The sequence below is a fragment of the Balaenoptera physalus genome (genome assembly GCF_965194825.1).
Source record: "Balaenoptera physalus genome assembly, chromosome: 8".
NCBI lineage: Eukaryota > Metazoa > Chordata > Mammalia > Artiodactyla > Balaenopteridae > Balaenoptera > Balaenoptera physalus.
This window is the reverse complement of record NC_138887.1, coordinates 14558737-14574061: the sequence shown is the minus strand read 5'-3', so window position 1 is coordinate 14574061 and position 15325 is coordinate 14558737. Positions and strand designations below refer to the sequence as shown.

The following is a 15325-nucleotide window of genomic DNA, read 5'->3' as shown; positions in this document are numbered from 1 at the left end:
AGTGCCTGAGTCACTGGGTTTAGGGGATCAGGTCTTATGTCACTCTGTCTACACTGAGAAGATGAAACCAAGAAGTACCAGCCTCAGTAAATCACAGATCATGGAAGAGCATGGGTGGTTGGTGGAATGTCAGGAATTATCTTAGTGCTGCAAGGAGTCCTGTCTGCTCTGTCCTCCAGAACAGGGTCAGGAGCGTGGACGGAGGAGCAGCATCTGAATATTCTGGGCGTAAGTTTCCCAACTCACATAGGAGCTAATTGGAGGAACTGCATACAGAAATAATGGGGAACCCAGACCCACAGCCTAGGAGTATGTTTGATAACAATCACATGCGTGTGTAGAAGGATATTTTCTTCCATTGGCTGTTGCCCTTTGAAAGTGAGCAAAGTTGGTTGTGGTTTAACTGTTCTTATTTCCTTGTGACACCCCATCTACCCCTTGCACAGTCCCAACCAGCAGGGGCCGGTTTGACTTTGAGCATTTTCCACGAATCAACCACATTCGACAGAGCACATGAACAAAAGAAGCCTGAGAAAATGAAACACCACCAGCCATACCAGCGCCCTCCTGCCACTCACGCTGTCACCCTCACCACCACCGCCCTCCCGTCTCTGCACCTCTCAGGCCAGGGCAGCCCAGGGCGAGTTGGGAAAGGAAGTTGCTGAGAAGTTGGAAACCACAGGAAACACTGCCCAGCAGGGCCCTGGCAGTGAAATCAGCTGCACAAAACTTTCAGTGATTTGCAGGGTTTCCCCTCTTGGCTTCTATGCTTTACCAATGCAGAAATAGTTCCAAATCTGTAAGAGGAGGGCCACGTATCTGGGCTAAAGAGGTTTGATCAAACTCAGGAGAATCAAGGAGTTGATCTAAATTAGATTTCACATTTCTGGTATCTGGTTGCTCTTATTTTCTTTCCAAAAGGGAATTTCTACTTCCTTTCTCAAAGAACCTGTTTAGCAGATACTAAAAGTTGATGATAAACAAACAAACAAACAAAAAAGAGCTTTCCAATTTTAAATGATACATTGGTTTATTTCTGATATATAAAAGGTTTTACTTTAAAAGGAGTCATTAGAGGAACTTCCCTGGTGGCGCAGTGGTTAAGAATCCACCTGCCAACGCAGGGGACACGGGTTCGAGCCCTGGTCCGGGAAGATCCCACATGCCGCGGAGCAACTAAGCCTGTGCACCACAACTACTGAGCCCGCGTGCCACAACTACTGAAGCCCGCACACCTAGAGCCCGTGCTCCGCAACAAGAGAAGCCACCGCAATGAGAAGCCCACGCACGGCAATGAAGAGTAGCCCCTGCTCGCGGCAACTAGAAAAAGCCCACGCACAGCAACAATGACCCAATGCAGCCAAAAATAAATAAATAAACAAACAAATAAATAAATACATTTATTTTTAAAAATAAAAATAAAAAAATAAAAGGAGTCATTAGAGAAAATAGAAAAATATACAAGTTTTTTTTCACCCACCTATCATGCATCAAACATTTTGTTTTATGCCTGTGCCTAGAGAAATACACAGACACACATATAAATGACCATCTTACTTGTTAGTATTATTACTCAATAGAAAAAATGATCAAACGACATGAACAAATATTGCACAGAAAAAGAAATATAAATAGACTTTGCCTATATGAAGAGTTGTTTATCCTCACTAGTCAGAGAAAAGCCAATTAAAACCACGATGAGATACTATCTTTCAACTGTCCGATCAGCAAAATCCTGACCTTTGACAGCACTCTCCTGGGATTCACCTACATTGTGGTACAATTGCAGACCCGGCCCATGTGGATTCTGACACTACTCCTTTTTTAACCTTGGGCATTTTTCCCAGTCTCTCTGGGACCTAGTCTTTCCATTAGTGAAATGAACATCATACTTGAAACAAGCAAACTGCCTACAGAATTCCTGATGCTTACTAAGTGGTCGGCACATGCTGTTATTCAAACCGACAAACAAAAGTAAGAAAGCAAACAGAAAATTAGCCTAACAGAGCATGACAAAGATCATGCACTTACCCAGACCAGTTTTCATGGCTAACGAAAATGTGGAGTTTCTAGCCTTTTGGCTGAATTAGGTCATCTTGGTATAGTCCCTCCGGTTGTCTCTTATTACTCAGAATTGCTAATTGACAGTTATATAGGACTTTGATTTTTTTAAAAAAGGGGAAATCAAGTATTACTTAATCGTAGGCTGCTTGATTGACAGAATTTCATTCGAAGAGTGAAGTTGAAGAGAGAAAGAATTCCAAAACAGTGAGAATTCATAATGGGGAAAACTTTGAGAATTATTGTCTGACTTTTCCCTTTTTTATAGTTGAGAAGTGTATGGGGTACTCTAGTTCTATAAAGTCTATTGAGCCTTGAGTGTTTTAATGTGGAACTATACAAATCTTCACCTAACTTTTGCATTGCACACCTGTGGATGCATCCTTTTGCTCTGATATTTATTTCAACCAGCAAAGTCTCCTGGACTTTAGCCACAGAAATCCTGTTAGTAGGTGGGAAGTTGGCATTAACCTCTTCCCAGCCTAGGAGCAATGAAAGGAAACGTGGACAGGGAAAGAGGCAGTTGGCTTTACCACTTCTTAGCCTGAGAAGGAAAATTTCCTGTTTTAATTGAAAGTAAAAGTAACCTGTTTCTATTCTAGCAGCAACTAACGTAGAAGTTAAGAGCAGAGCTCCAGTATCCAGACTGCTGGTGTTCAAATCCCAGCTCTGTTTCTTATTAGCTGTTTTACTCTGGGGACCCTCCTTAGACCTCTCTGCCTCAGTTTCCCCATCTATAGAAAAGATTGAATTGCACATGTCTTATAGGCTTCTTGTGAGAATTAAATAAGTTAATAGGTACCTAGACCAGCACCAGAAAGCAATATTCCAGCATTTGCTATTATTGCTTCATTAAGATGTTAGTCATTAAATTTGTAAATTGCTCTGGAAATCTGAAAGTATTTAACTTGAACACTTTCTTATAAAGATGGATAAACTAGGCAACATTACGTGGTCAAGAAGAAATGACACAGCTGGTTAAAACAAACCAAGTAGCCGAGGCTCTAACAACAGGGGTGTGATGTGGAACCTCTGGTCCAGGGTTCCTCCCCCAATACCACATGGCAGCCACGCTGTAGTGGAAAAGGACTGGACCAAAAGGATGTATGTCTTCCTCCCACCTCAGAAATGCACCTGGACACATAAGAGGCTTCCACAGGGAGATTCTGAGGACCTCAGGGCCTCTTGAGTCTAGGGGAGGAGCTGTGGTGTCAGGATGCTCAGAACACCATCCACTGTCCTGCTCTGCCTGAGAATCTCAGTCCAATTCATTACACCCCCCAAAAGGGCAGTTACAAATCTAGACACACTCACAGAGTAAGGCAGGATTTCCATGGTGTTGACAACGAAGGGAGCAGCTATGGTGATTCCAGAGTATGTACATGAGGAGAAGACAGGTGCACTCACAAGTCCTTTAGAAATTTCTCACTGATGCCTTGAAGGATGTCTTTAGTAAAGAAGCAGTGCGTGTTTTGTTTTCTTTTCATTTGTTTTGCTTTGTTTTCCCAGTTGAAAGTGTGTTGGGAAAGCTAAAAGATACGAGGTAACAAAATACAGGCTCTGAGATCAGAGAGACCTGGTTCTAAATGACTCTTACTTACAAAATAGTGGTGATGGACAGATAACTTCATCTCTTCTATCTGTAAACTGTGGGCTACAACTGTTCCTTCCTCCAAGGGCTCTTAGAGGATTAATGGGTTTACCTGGTGAACAGTAGAAACTGAGTCCCTGTTTCATCCACATCTAACCCATCTGCAGGGAATGAGATTAGAGATGACTCTTGGTGGTTCGGTGTATGTGTGGAATCTACTATTTTTACAGCAGAGCTACCAACAGTAGATGCTAATGTTGCTGAGGCCTCGCATGGACCAAGCATCATTAACTCATCTAATCCTTATGCTCCAGGAGACAGGGCGCTGTAACTTCATTACACAGACGATGGCACTGAGAGTTCAAATAGCTGCCTGAGGTCACACAGATACTAATACAGACCCAGGCTTCAAACCCAAGTTCTCAGAGCTCAGAGTCTGTGTGCTTCACCCTGCGCCCGATGCCCCTCTGGTGTCAGTGCAGTTCTCATGGGGTTAATGTGAGGATCAGGAGTCAGTGCCTGTGAGACACTAGTACAGATCTGAGCACACACAGTGCAGGTCACACTGGCTATTACACTGTCATCACAGGAACGTCCCAAACCAGTGAGTCTGAATCCGGTGACCTTTGAAAGAGAAGGAACCCGAGCACCTTCGTTTGGCGGTGGGTCCCGTGGGAGCCAGTGCCCCAAAGAAAGCACCATAACCAGCATCTCAGGGAAAGACTCAGAAATGCGGTGTGACCATGATTACAACCAGCGCTGGATGTGATAGCTCGGTTGTCATGCTGTTTCTTACCTTGGTTAGATTTCATGAAATTAAAATACACAGACAAAAGTGGACTTTTGATTTCTTTTTTATTTTTTGTGTCTCTTATGAAAATCCAAGGACAGGATTCAAGTGGCAAAGCTGGCGGCCCTAGGGTGGGTGGCAGGGAGGGTCGGGGCTGTGGTCTGGGTGGAGGCACTGAGGGAGGAGAGGGGAGCTGCCCGCTGTGCGCCCTCAGGAGGCACGAGGACTCGGGGGCAGGAGGAGCTGGTGCGGTTGTGGGGACAGTGGTGGGAGAGGCTCCCCTGGGCCAGCCCTGGGCCCTGCCCCCGAGTGATGGCAGAATTCCCTGTCACGGAGTCAAACTGTCTGCTTCCCCAGTGCTTTGAAAAGCCCTTACACAATAATGGCACACAGAAGAATACACATGTGAACTGACATAACCCAAACCCAGAAAGGAAGCCCAGCTAGATCCTCAGCAGACACTTTCAGAGACAAGAGATGATGAAGGAAAGGTGACCCCTTTGTGGTCCCCTCTGTCACGAGCTCTTCCCGTGGCCGCAGACGGCTGTTCTCCTACACACACAGCAGGCGACGATGACAAAGTAGACCGAGCTCTTGAGGAGGAGAAGGAGGTAGGTGTAGTAGGCACTGGTGTTCATGAGCTGCAGCTGCAGGGAATCTAGGAGAAGTCATCTTGGTTAGTTTCAGCTGTTCTTTTGAGAGGATAAAACAGTGATGGGGGAACGCGTCGCAGTTAGAAGCATCAGTGAGATTCCTATGAGGGGTACAAATCAGGGAAACCTGCTGGTGTTCACAGTGGGGTGGTTGGGGGCTTAGTAAAGAGAACATTGCACAAAATGGAATAAACTGTTTAATCCAAATTCTCTGAAACTTTAGGATCTCATGCCTCAGTCACCTGTATTTTCTTTCACATCTCTCGCTGTGGCTAGGATGTTATTAGGTAATGGCACTTCCTCTCCTATCAAGGTTTCGAAGACATATATGATGTCAAGAAATAATTAACAACAATGATCATGGGCCTGACTTGGCTCCTCAATGGACCACAAGGCTGAGTCCGTTCCTGAGGAAATTTCCCTTTTCCACGCTTCATCTTCATAGAGTCAGAACTCCAGAATCACCAGCACTTGGTGTGGAAAGGGATCTCAGGAGGTGATGTGCTCATAACTCACTGCCTTCAGTCAGGTCAGGTGTTAGCTGAGTTCCAGGCCCCCTGGTACGGGGAACGGAAGAGGGACCAGCAGGGCCAGAGCCAGTGCTTCTAAATTCACTTAGAACCTTCATGTAGGGAGAAAGGGCCACCAACTAGTACTGATTCTGTGCCAGCTAAATGGATACCCTATGGGAGACATGCCACATATGTGACCTTATGTCTGCAGTAACTGACTAGGGTGTAATTGTTCCCTATTGGCAGATGACGTCTGTATTGCTCAGAAAATGTAAGGAATTTACCCATATTCATGCAACTAGTAGTGAGAGAACTGGGGTTAAAGTCCAGTCTGTGATAGCAGAAGCCCAGGCTCTTACACCCCTGCCCACTCTGTCTCAGGGCTTTGGCTTTGGGATTCTTGCTCTATATTTATATCTTAGAGGAGGGACAGAGAACTGAGTAAGTGCATGAACCGATGATTCAGATGGGCTGGGTTGACTCCCCAGATAGAGCTGTGTGGCTTCGTACAAGGGACTTAATTAATTGTAGCTCATTGCCCTCATCTGTAAAGTGAGGGGAAAATACTGTATCACCTCCTAGGAGTATTATAAGGAGTAAACAGAATAGGCAGGCAAGACACAGCACAACACCTGTGTATATGAAGCTCTCGGTAAGTGTCAGTTCATGTATTAGCTACTAGCAAGGGCTAAAACTTAAAAAAAAAAACTACAAACAACTTGATATCACGTTTCCCTAGTCATTAGAAACACAAGCCACACAAGTGGAGGAAATCCACTGTTGAAATAATTCAGAACCTATCACTGCACCCCCTAATTTAGAGTCATGTCACACCAAAACCAGCATTTACTGTGTTAAGATGACTCCTAGGAAATGATGATAGATTTACTTAAAATATCACATCTATTTCTGCAGCATCCAGGCATTCTGGTTTTTCTACCTTAAACCAAGGAAGTTCAAAAGTTAAATTTATCCAGAGGAAAAAAATGTGCTGTAGCATGACATAAAGGCAAACCTAGCCAAAAACTTACCACTTCTTTTTTTCACACAGGCATGTGTAGTGACCTCTATAAGAAATAAGAGCAAGTATTAGTGAATTGTTTATATCCATTATTTGACAGTGTGCATCTCTGTGTGTGTCTCTGGATAGACAGACTGATAGAATCTGCTGAGAGAGGAGAGAATCATTAAAAATAAGAGCCCTACAATCTGGGAATAGATGGTCTGAGTCAATGTAATTCAGTAGATCTAGTTCATATACTGTTTTCTGTATCCAAGGATGTTCAAGTTCATGAAGGGTGCATTTTTGTTCTTCTTTATTACAACTGGAGGGTAATATCCAAGACCATCTTGGTTTCCTTCTGTGTTCGCCTCTCCTACGCCCCAAAGTGTTCAGGAAATACTGTCAGAAGACAAATCGTCAGAAAAAGCGGCTGCTCTACATCTTCAGCGCCCACTGCTGACATGAAGGGATGCTCCCAAAATGTATGCATCCAATCCCAGAATCTACAACAGAATCTCATGTTCGAAGGAGTCTGGCTTAGGTAAATTTCCCATCAAAAAAAAAAAGCAGTCAAACCTTTCCAAATCACACATACCCCCAGTATCCCCAACTCATGTACGTGATTTTCTGCAGTTGTGGAGTTTGTGGACGTCAGGATAACAATATAAATGAGGCTAATAGCTAGTGAGTGATTATTACTGTGCCAGGTACTTGCTTAAATACTTCATATGCATTATCTCCTTTAACTCCACGGTGACACTGGAGTGGGTTGTATTTGGGGGTATTCCACGGTACAAAAGAGGAATAAAGATTAGAGGATAAGTCATATCAGTGATGACAGAGTGCATTCAAAGGATGGTCGTGGGGGATTAAATGAGATAGAGTAGGTGGGAAGTACTTTGTAAAAAATAATCCATAGAAATACAGAGAAATTAATCTATAGAGAGACAACATAATTCCACCATGGTGGACGCTGAAAACGTCTTCTTTTCCAGAGATCTTAATTATTCTTAACAAATGAAATATTTATTACAGGAGCTCAGCATTTCAGTTCAATTCTTTCCAGGATAGAGAGATAGACCAAATCATATTTCTAGTTAATATGATAACCTGAGGTGAAGGTTGTATTTATCTACAATGAAAAAAAAAAGGCAAACATCCATACAAAAACAAAATTTCTTTAAAAAAAATAATAGACTGTTGGATGGAGGAAATCAGAGACACAGAGGTTGTTTGGTTTATCCTTTTTCTCCTACATTCATACAAAAACAAAATTTCTTAAAAAAAATAATAGACTGTTGGATGGAGGAAATCAGAGACATAGAGGTTGTTTGGTTTATCCTTTTTCTCCTAGATGTGTTTTTGTACATATGATATGGTTCTGGTTTATGATATGGTTCAGGGAGACCTCTATTTGGTTTGCTCTAAAAAATGGGTTCAAGGTACAAGTATCCCCTGTTTTTCAAAAGTTTACGCCACTTCGCTTTTACGGAAGACCTACATTAGTACCTGTTTTTGCTAACAGAAAGAAATCTGAAGAGGATTTTCACGTTTACGAGAAAAGGCTAAAAGCAAAAATAGCATTTAGTGCTTGTTTTGCAGCCAGCCATGATAGAGGCAGCGGGCACTCCAGCAACAAGGACAGCACCGCCAAGGGACTACATCAGCATTTCAGCATCAAGCTGCCATAGCTCTGAACTGTATCTGTGAGCATCTGTGCCTTATCTCCATTTACTTTGCGCATCTGTTAGCAAGATCTGCCTTAAGATGATTGCTTCTTCGCTTTATGCCTTTCAGCTTAGGAAAGGTTTCATAGAAACAATCTACTTTCAGATAGAGGGTAAACCTGTGTTACTTTGGGGTAAATCCCAAGAAGGAAAATGTTAGTACACTCATGTTAGGTGTTAAAATATACTTAAGAACTGACTTTAATATGTCTTAAAAACCTCTTTTTTTCCTTTCAGCGAATTTATTTATTATAAGATAAATAAAAATCACTTATCACCATACATTGATTGAGGTAAAAACAATAGCATAAAAAGTTTTCATCATAAAATTTGTGTGAATACCCTAAGTTCTCTTCCTCAATCAAGAACTTGGACCAGATTACTTTTATGAGCCTTCAAGATCACTTCATTGATTTGTGCTTCCATGTTATATTTTTATCTTCCATTAAGACAACAAAAACAACAACCAACAAAAACTTCTATGAAACAGCATTAGGAATTTAGTGTAGAATGACACTGACAGAAACGCCCTCATTCGCTTTGTTGCACTGAGAAGCCCATGGGAGACATTTATTTCAGAAATTAAGTGCCAAGTAAAACACATTATGAACTGGAACTTCTCTCCTTTATGATCATCATCAACATGGAACTTATCATTCTTGTTTTTCCCTGACCACTAGCAAAATCAAAACCTAATAGGACCTTTACACCCAAGGTTATGTTAAACTTACACTTTGCGTATTTGCTTCCCCTCTGTTTCTTAGCTGTAGAAATAGAAAATTAGGGTTGCTTTTGTAATCTTACTCTAGTTAGTTTGAGAAAAACATATCAGTAAATACAACGAATGCATGAATAAATACATCAGTGTTATGGTTTGGAAAGCAAGCGTTTTCACTGACGTTATTTCATTTGCTCTTCATCGCAGCCCCAGGACAAAGCCAAGGCAAGTGCTCCAATGTAATTTGATCATTGGATGAACTCACGATCTGAGAAGATAAAGGACTTGCTTCAGAAATTCAGACTGCTACACACCAAAATCTCTGCACAGTTTTGTTTTATGCTTGGTTGCCACTGCTTAAAAAGTTTTCCTAACCACACAGAAAATAACTGATACAAAATGATTTCTTCTGATGGGCACTCTGGGTCCTTTGGTCTGTTAGGTGAGTACTCAGGTCATTAAGTCCCGAGTCCAGTGAGTTACAGGACCACTGCCAGGGCCAAGGTACAGCCAGCCCTCTGCCCACACTGTGTGGATATGTAAAGCATCTGCATCAAAGGGACTCCTTTGGGACATCATGCCTGAATCACGAGTGGCCCTGAGTGATTAGGAAAAGTGTATATTCTCTTTACTGTAGTGCATCCTCCTGGGACAGTAATTCACCAGAGTGTGTTCATCCACACATCCCTCCAGGCCTGGCACGTGCTAGGGCTGCAATAAAAGTTTCTTGAGAGGCATTTACCAATGGCAAGAAATACATTTATTATGTAAAATGGGAGTAAGTCTGTACACTTTAGGCTCACCCAATCTTCAATTACAAAATTTTAGCTTAAGTGGTAGATAAAACACAAACCTCAAAAACCTAAGACCATAATAAACATGCAGCAGTAATTATTCTACATTCTGTTGAGCCATGATCTGGCTTCCTCATACGAACACCATTTTGTCATTTAGTAACTCATTATTTCTGTGTTATACTTTGAGTAAAGTAAGAGTGAAGTGAGAGGGACTTTGCTTGCTGAGTAGAACCTTCTTGAAAGATGTGTAATTGTTCTTATTTCCTGATCAAGTAAGATCATCAAAAATGGAATCTCTCTTTGTGCATTTATTATGTGCTAAATTGATAGGTACTTTGACATGCTTTGTTTCATTTAATCTATACAGCAACCCTAAAATACATCATTGTGACCTTTATATTTCAGATGATAAAACTGAGCTGAAAAAGCTTCAGTAAACTTTTTTCTTTTTTATGTTTCAAAGCCAATACAAGTTTAATTTTGTGGGGAAATAGCGGGACATTTATGCTACCATTAAATGTAACAACATTTAACAATTTATATTTGTTTTTCATTAATGCTTTATCGTAAAGGTGGGGTATTTTCTTTGAAAAAAAGAATTATGGGAGGTTATGTTTCTTTATAATCACATACCTTTGTTAATTGAAGGGAAAAGAATCTCTTGATCAATTCCTCTTTTATTATTCTCGTGTTTGACGATACATACGTGTTCATCATCCATTGACTTTTTAGTCACGGTCAGCCAGCTGAATTTCATGTACGTATCATTAGTCTTGATGATATTTCCCTGCTGGGATTCCAGAACTATGTTGCCATTCTTTTCTTTCCAATAGACCTTAATAACATCAGGGAAAAAATTCTCGAGAAGGCAAAGATGTGTTCCAGCCTCATGGAGGTTTATTTCATCAATCGAAGGAAGAAATATAGTGGGCTTGGGAGACATGTCTACATCAAGGCTTCTATCTGTAGGGGATAATGGAATAGAATTGAAAAGAATTATTAGAGAAACATAAATATTGTGTGGTTTGGAACAACCTAGCTGATAGTAAAAGGAAGAAAAGCTTCCATTGAATTAGTTCTCATCATGGCCTTTCATCCACAGTAGATGTCTAGGTACTTATTATTGCTCTTATTTTCAATGGGAAGAGATGATCAAGAGATTATATAACCTGTCCAAAGTCACAGCTGTTCAGGAGCAGAGGCTGGCTCGCACCTTGGCTTTGGTTCCTTCTCCACTTGCTAAGTTGGAATATGACTTAAAACTGCCCCATATCAATGCTTGGAACATTCAAGAACAAATTTATTTTCTTAAATCTCTTTTGTTCTATCATAGTGGATCCTGTTTTAAGGGGAATGAGAGTGGGTGGTAGGGTTGGGGGAGAAGACCATGTAACTTTGATGGTCTCTCTACAGGTAAGAATCTTTGGTCACTTCTAAGCTATTTCCCTTTCCTATCCTGTGTTTTGTAACACGCTCTCTTTGGCCGGTTAATACATTCTCATGTTCTGCATCTCTGTGGAACCTCATTCTTCATTTAACTGATTCCGGAATGCACCATAATTATCTTAATTCCTAAATAAATAAATGTCAGGAGGGGGTTATCATTTTAAAAACAATATACAGTTACTTGTATTAATGGGACTCTACCTCCACCTGTATTTGACAATCTATCAAGTTGAACTTTGAGCTTCAAATGTGGGTCCCATGCTCAGTTCTGAAGTGAAGAAGTTCTCCTTGTTGATTTCTAATTTTGTACAACTTCTCAATGTCACATCTGAACCACTCTAGATTTTTGAGGAGGGCAATATTAAAGTTGCACCTCCAAAACAGTGCCTTGAGTTTAGAAGTAAAACAGCAATAGTTCCAATATTTCTATTAAAATATATTATTTTTGGAAATGCTTTTATATTTACCTTACCAAGTAATGCACTTACAGAATTTTGTTCCACTTTAGAAAATGTTCATCAAGAACACATTTTATTTTGGAATTTCATTTGAAGTTGAAGCATGACTAAGAAGGCACCATATTTTGACTTTTATTGTCTCCCCCCAAATTTGAGTCTACCCTGTTGGGCTGCTGAACTGTTTTCAAGCTCAAATATTTCTGTGTCTACGCCTGCTGAATAAAGAGTACATATAATTAGTGCAATGTTAAAAGTTATGGTTCCCGAGTTTTCTTGCAGACATAATGTCAAGATATGTACAAAAACATCACAGTTTGCAAAGGATGTCACTTGAACGCTGGAATGTTCTTGATTATACATTTATTGTTAATATAACAATTGAAATTATAGATGTTAGAACTCTTTCCAATTTGATCTTCAATTGAAATGCTAATGCTTTACTGATATTGTCTTTTGACAAGTTTGGATTTAGTTTAATAATTCAATGGGAAATTTCTTAAGAAAAGAAGAACTGGATTTCCCCATTGAGCAGAAAAGGAAAAATATTCTTGAGAATTTCTGCCTGTGTAGCCAAGTTCCTGATTTTTATACTAAATCAGTAAGCAAATAATGTTGATTTTTTACTCATACTGTAAATATAGTTAGTTCACAGTGTGCTTATTTTAATTTTATACATCTCAATTTTAGAGCAAAAATATTTGATTGATTATAATAATGACACTAAAAATTTCTCCAACTGTATATGTACTTTGTTGATCTTGATTTACATGTTCTATTTTTTCTTGTCACATTTTTAATCAAATAAATAATTACAGCTAATTTATATTTAAATAAGAATTTCAAATTTATGACATTTCTAACTACATTTAATTGACTTTACATCTCAACCATTTTCTGTATGAATTTAATTTTTTTCCTTATAAACATGAGTATGAAACTCAAACTTATTGGCTATAAATTTTAGAGGCAATAAATATTGGTGTAGAGATAATAGCAATTGAGATAAAGGATTAAGATTTATTTTCTTGTTCTATGTACCTAAAGTGTTCATAATCTATGTTTACAAACATAGAACAACAACAGAAATGAAAAACAGACACATTTTAATCTCATTTTTCTTGCTAAGTGAGGAAAAAGTCTGCTAAAGAGAAAAAAGTATGTCTAAATTCAATCTTTTTGTGTGAGTGGACAGTAAGATAACTTTTCATTTGAGCAGTTAGAAGTACAACTGTATTCACTGGAGAATATCTGTTCTCTTAATATTATAGGTTGCAAATAACTCTATACTGGACACAATTCTCTTGGAATAAGTTGTAGGTACACCTATCCAGCACCTATGATGAGTTAGCCAATGTGCAAAGTACTTTATTCACACTGTCTCATTCAATTCCAACACAACCCATGCTCGATACATACTGTTATCCCATTTATGGATTAGGAAACTGAGGCCAGAGAATCATCTCCAAGTTCACGTAAGCAGTAAGTGATGGACCTGGAGCTCCAGCTCAGCCTGATGCCAAAGCCCAGGCTCCTTGACAACACCCTTTCACCATCAGAAAAGTAATACGTCAACTCACAAAACTTACCTGTAATAACAAACTTCAGCCTTGGGTCAAACATTTTCATAATAATTACATACGTATGAGCACTTTGTATAAGTCCACATGGACATAAAGCTAATTCCTATCACAGCATATACACAGTGTTATCTGTGCTGTCCTTTACTATACAGATTTGTTTAAAAATCCTTCTAAGGTTTCTACATTTAAATACCATCACAGCCCTGTTTTTTCTAAAGATTCTTAACTATTACTCTAATTTTTTCTTCCCTCCCTCCAAAAACTTGAAAAAAATTGCATTCCTCTGATACCTACCTGTGACCACAAGTTTTGTCCCCGTGCCGAAAATTTTTATGTATTAACTCCACAGTGATTCAACCCATATCAAAAACTTTAGACTAATTTAGCTTCTCTGATTTCTTCAAATCCTAGTGGAACTATAACAGCCTGCTATTCAAGAGACCAGGGTTCTGTTCCTGGTTCTTTTTGCTCTTAACAAGTTCTGTGTCTGAGCTAATCAGGTAAACTAAAGCCTTTATTTATTTGAAAACAATGATGATAATGTAAATCAATTCAACATCCCTACCAGTGCTGAAGTGAGGCCAAAATAAAACAAGATCTGAAAAGCAATTTGATTAAAAGTGCTACAGAAATGAGATTATAATAATTATTATTATCATTATCATTTTATTAGGAATTTGTAATGATCGTGTGGTCCAATATGACATTTTAATCTCATGGGACCAAGTCATGCCCTCACCGCTAGAAATTCAGTATCTGGGGGTTGCAGCTGGATCTGTGGCAATCAAGCAGGAAGACTGATTCCCTGGTTTGCTGTGCTCTGATATATCTGGAATTTTCAAAGCCTTCATCATAGGAAATGTGCCTTTTACACACCCAATTAATAGGCAATAATCTATCTTGTCTTATCCCCTGCATATCTATGGTTAAGAAAATCAAAGGGAACACTGGTTAAATATATGTAATCCGTATATGGGACTACTTAACTTGTGTTGTCCAAAACAAATGGCTTTTCCCCAATCAACAGCATAATCTATTGGCATCCGAAGTTTTACCAGAAATTTCAGCCTCAATCTGACTTCTCTCCAGCTCAAGCTCAGAATTCAGCTTGCAACTCCTGGCAGTGGGCCTTCAAGGCAGGATGACTAGAGAAATGGCAGGATGCCTGGTCCTCAAATCCTATTATTGTCACCTTGGATCACAAAAACTTGCCTGACGTTATCTGCTGAGGGTCACCATCCGAATGACATTAAATGTTATGGTGCTGTATCGTCAATGCACTGGGTTGGCTTAAAGACCATTTCTTCCATTTTATGGAATGGATATTGAAGTCAATGCCCATGCTTTACATCACTTTCCTCCTTCAAAACTCCTGCATTGAAGTCTTTTTCTAATTTTATGGTGGGAGAACATATCATATTTGAAAATTTGGTGTGCTTCATTTTATCAGTTAACAAAGGGTATGTATTCTACTACATTTTCCCCTACCTTCTTTTTTCTTTTTTTGTTCACTTCTTTTTACTGAGATATAACTGACACGTAACTCTGCTACCTTTGAGCATAAAATCTTACCCTGTGCTTCTTGCTAGATTATCAGAGGCCTTTTCCCTTCTGCTTCCCTTAGTGCCTTTGATCTTCTATTCTTATTTCATGCTCTGCCTCTATATATGTTTGCTCTGTTAGGTCTTCTCAAATAGATTTTGCAAACAAGCAGTTTAAATAAGTGACAAATAGTTTGTGCATTATAGTTTGCTTGTTTTTCTGCCCTAGGGGTTCATAATTAGTAAGATCTAACCCCAGAATGACATAAGGCATGGTAAAATATGTTTACAAATCCTAGTTCTGTGATATAGAAGCAAAACATGCAGGATTCAAACAGACCGAGGGTGCCAGAACATAAGGTGAGGCTTTCTTTCTCAAAATTATCCCTCACAAAACAAGGGGCTGCCTATGTATCAGTGCCTGTGCAACCGTTCATATTAAAAGATA

The 15325-nt window shown here is 39.7% G+C and overlaps 1 gene segment (V, D, J or C); it reads right to left on the bottom strand.

The window, feature by feature from the left end:
• Positions 1-15: 15 nt before the first annotated feature.
• Positions 16-14615, bottom strand: LOC309666275 (T cell receptor gamma constant 1-like). The segment is given in 4 exons: positions 13631-14615; positions 10486-10815; positions 6639-6674; positions 16-5100 (listed from the first exon to the last, which is right to left on the bottom strand).
• Between the last annotated feature and the right edge of the window lie 710 nt (positions 14616-15325).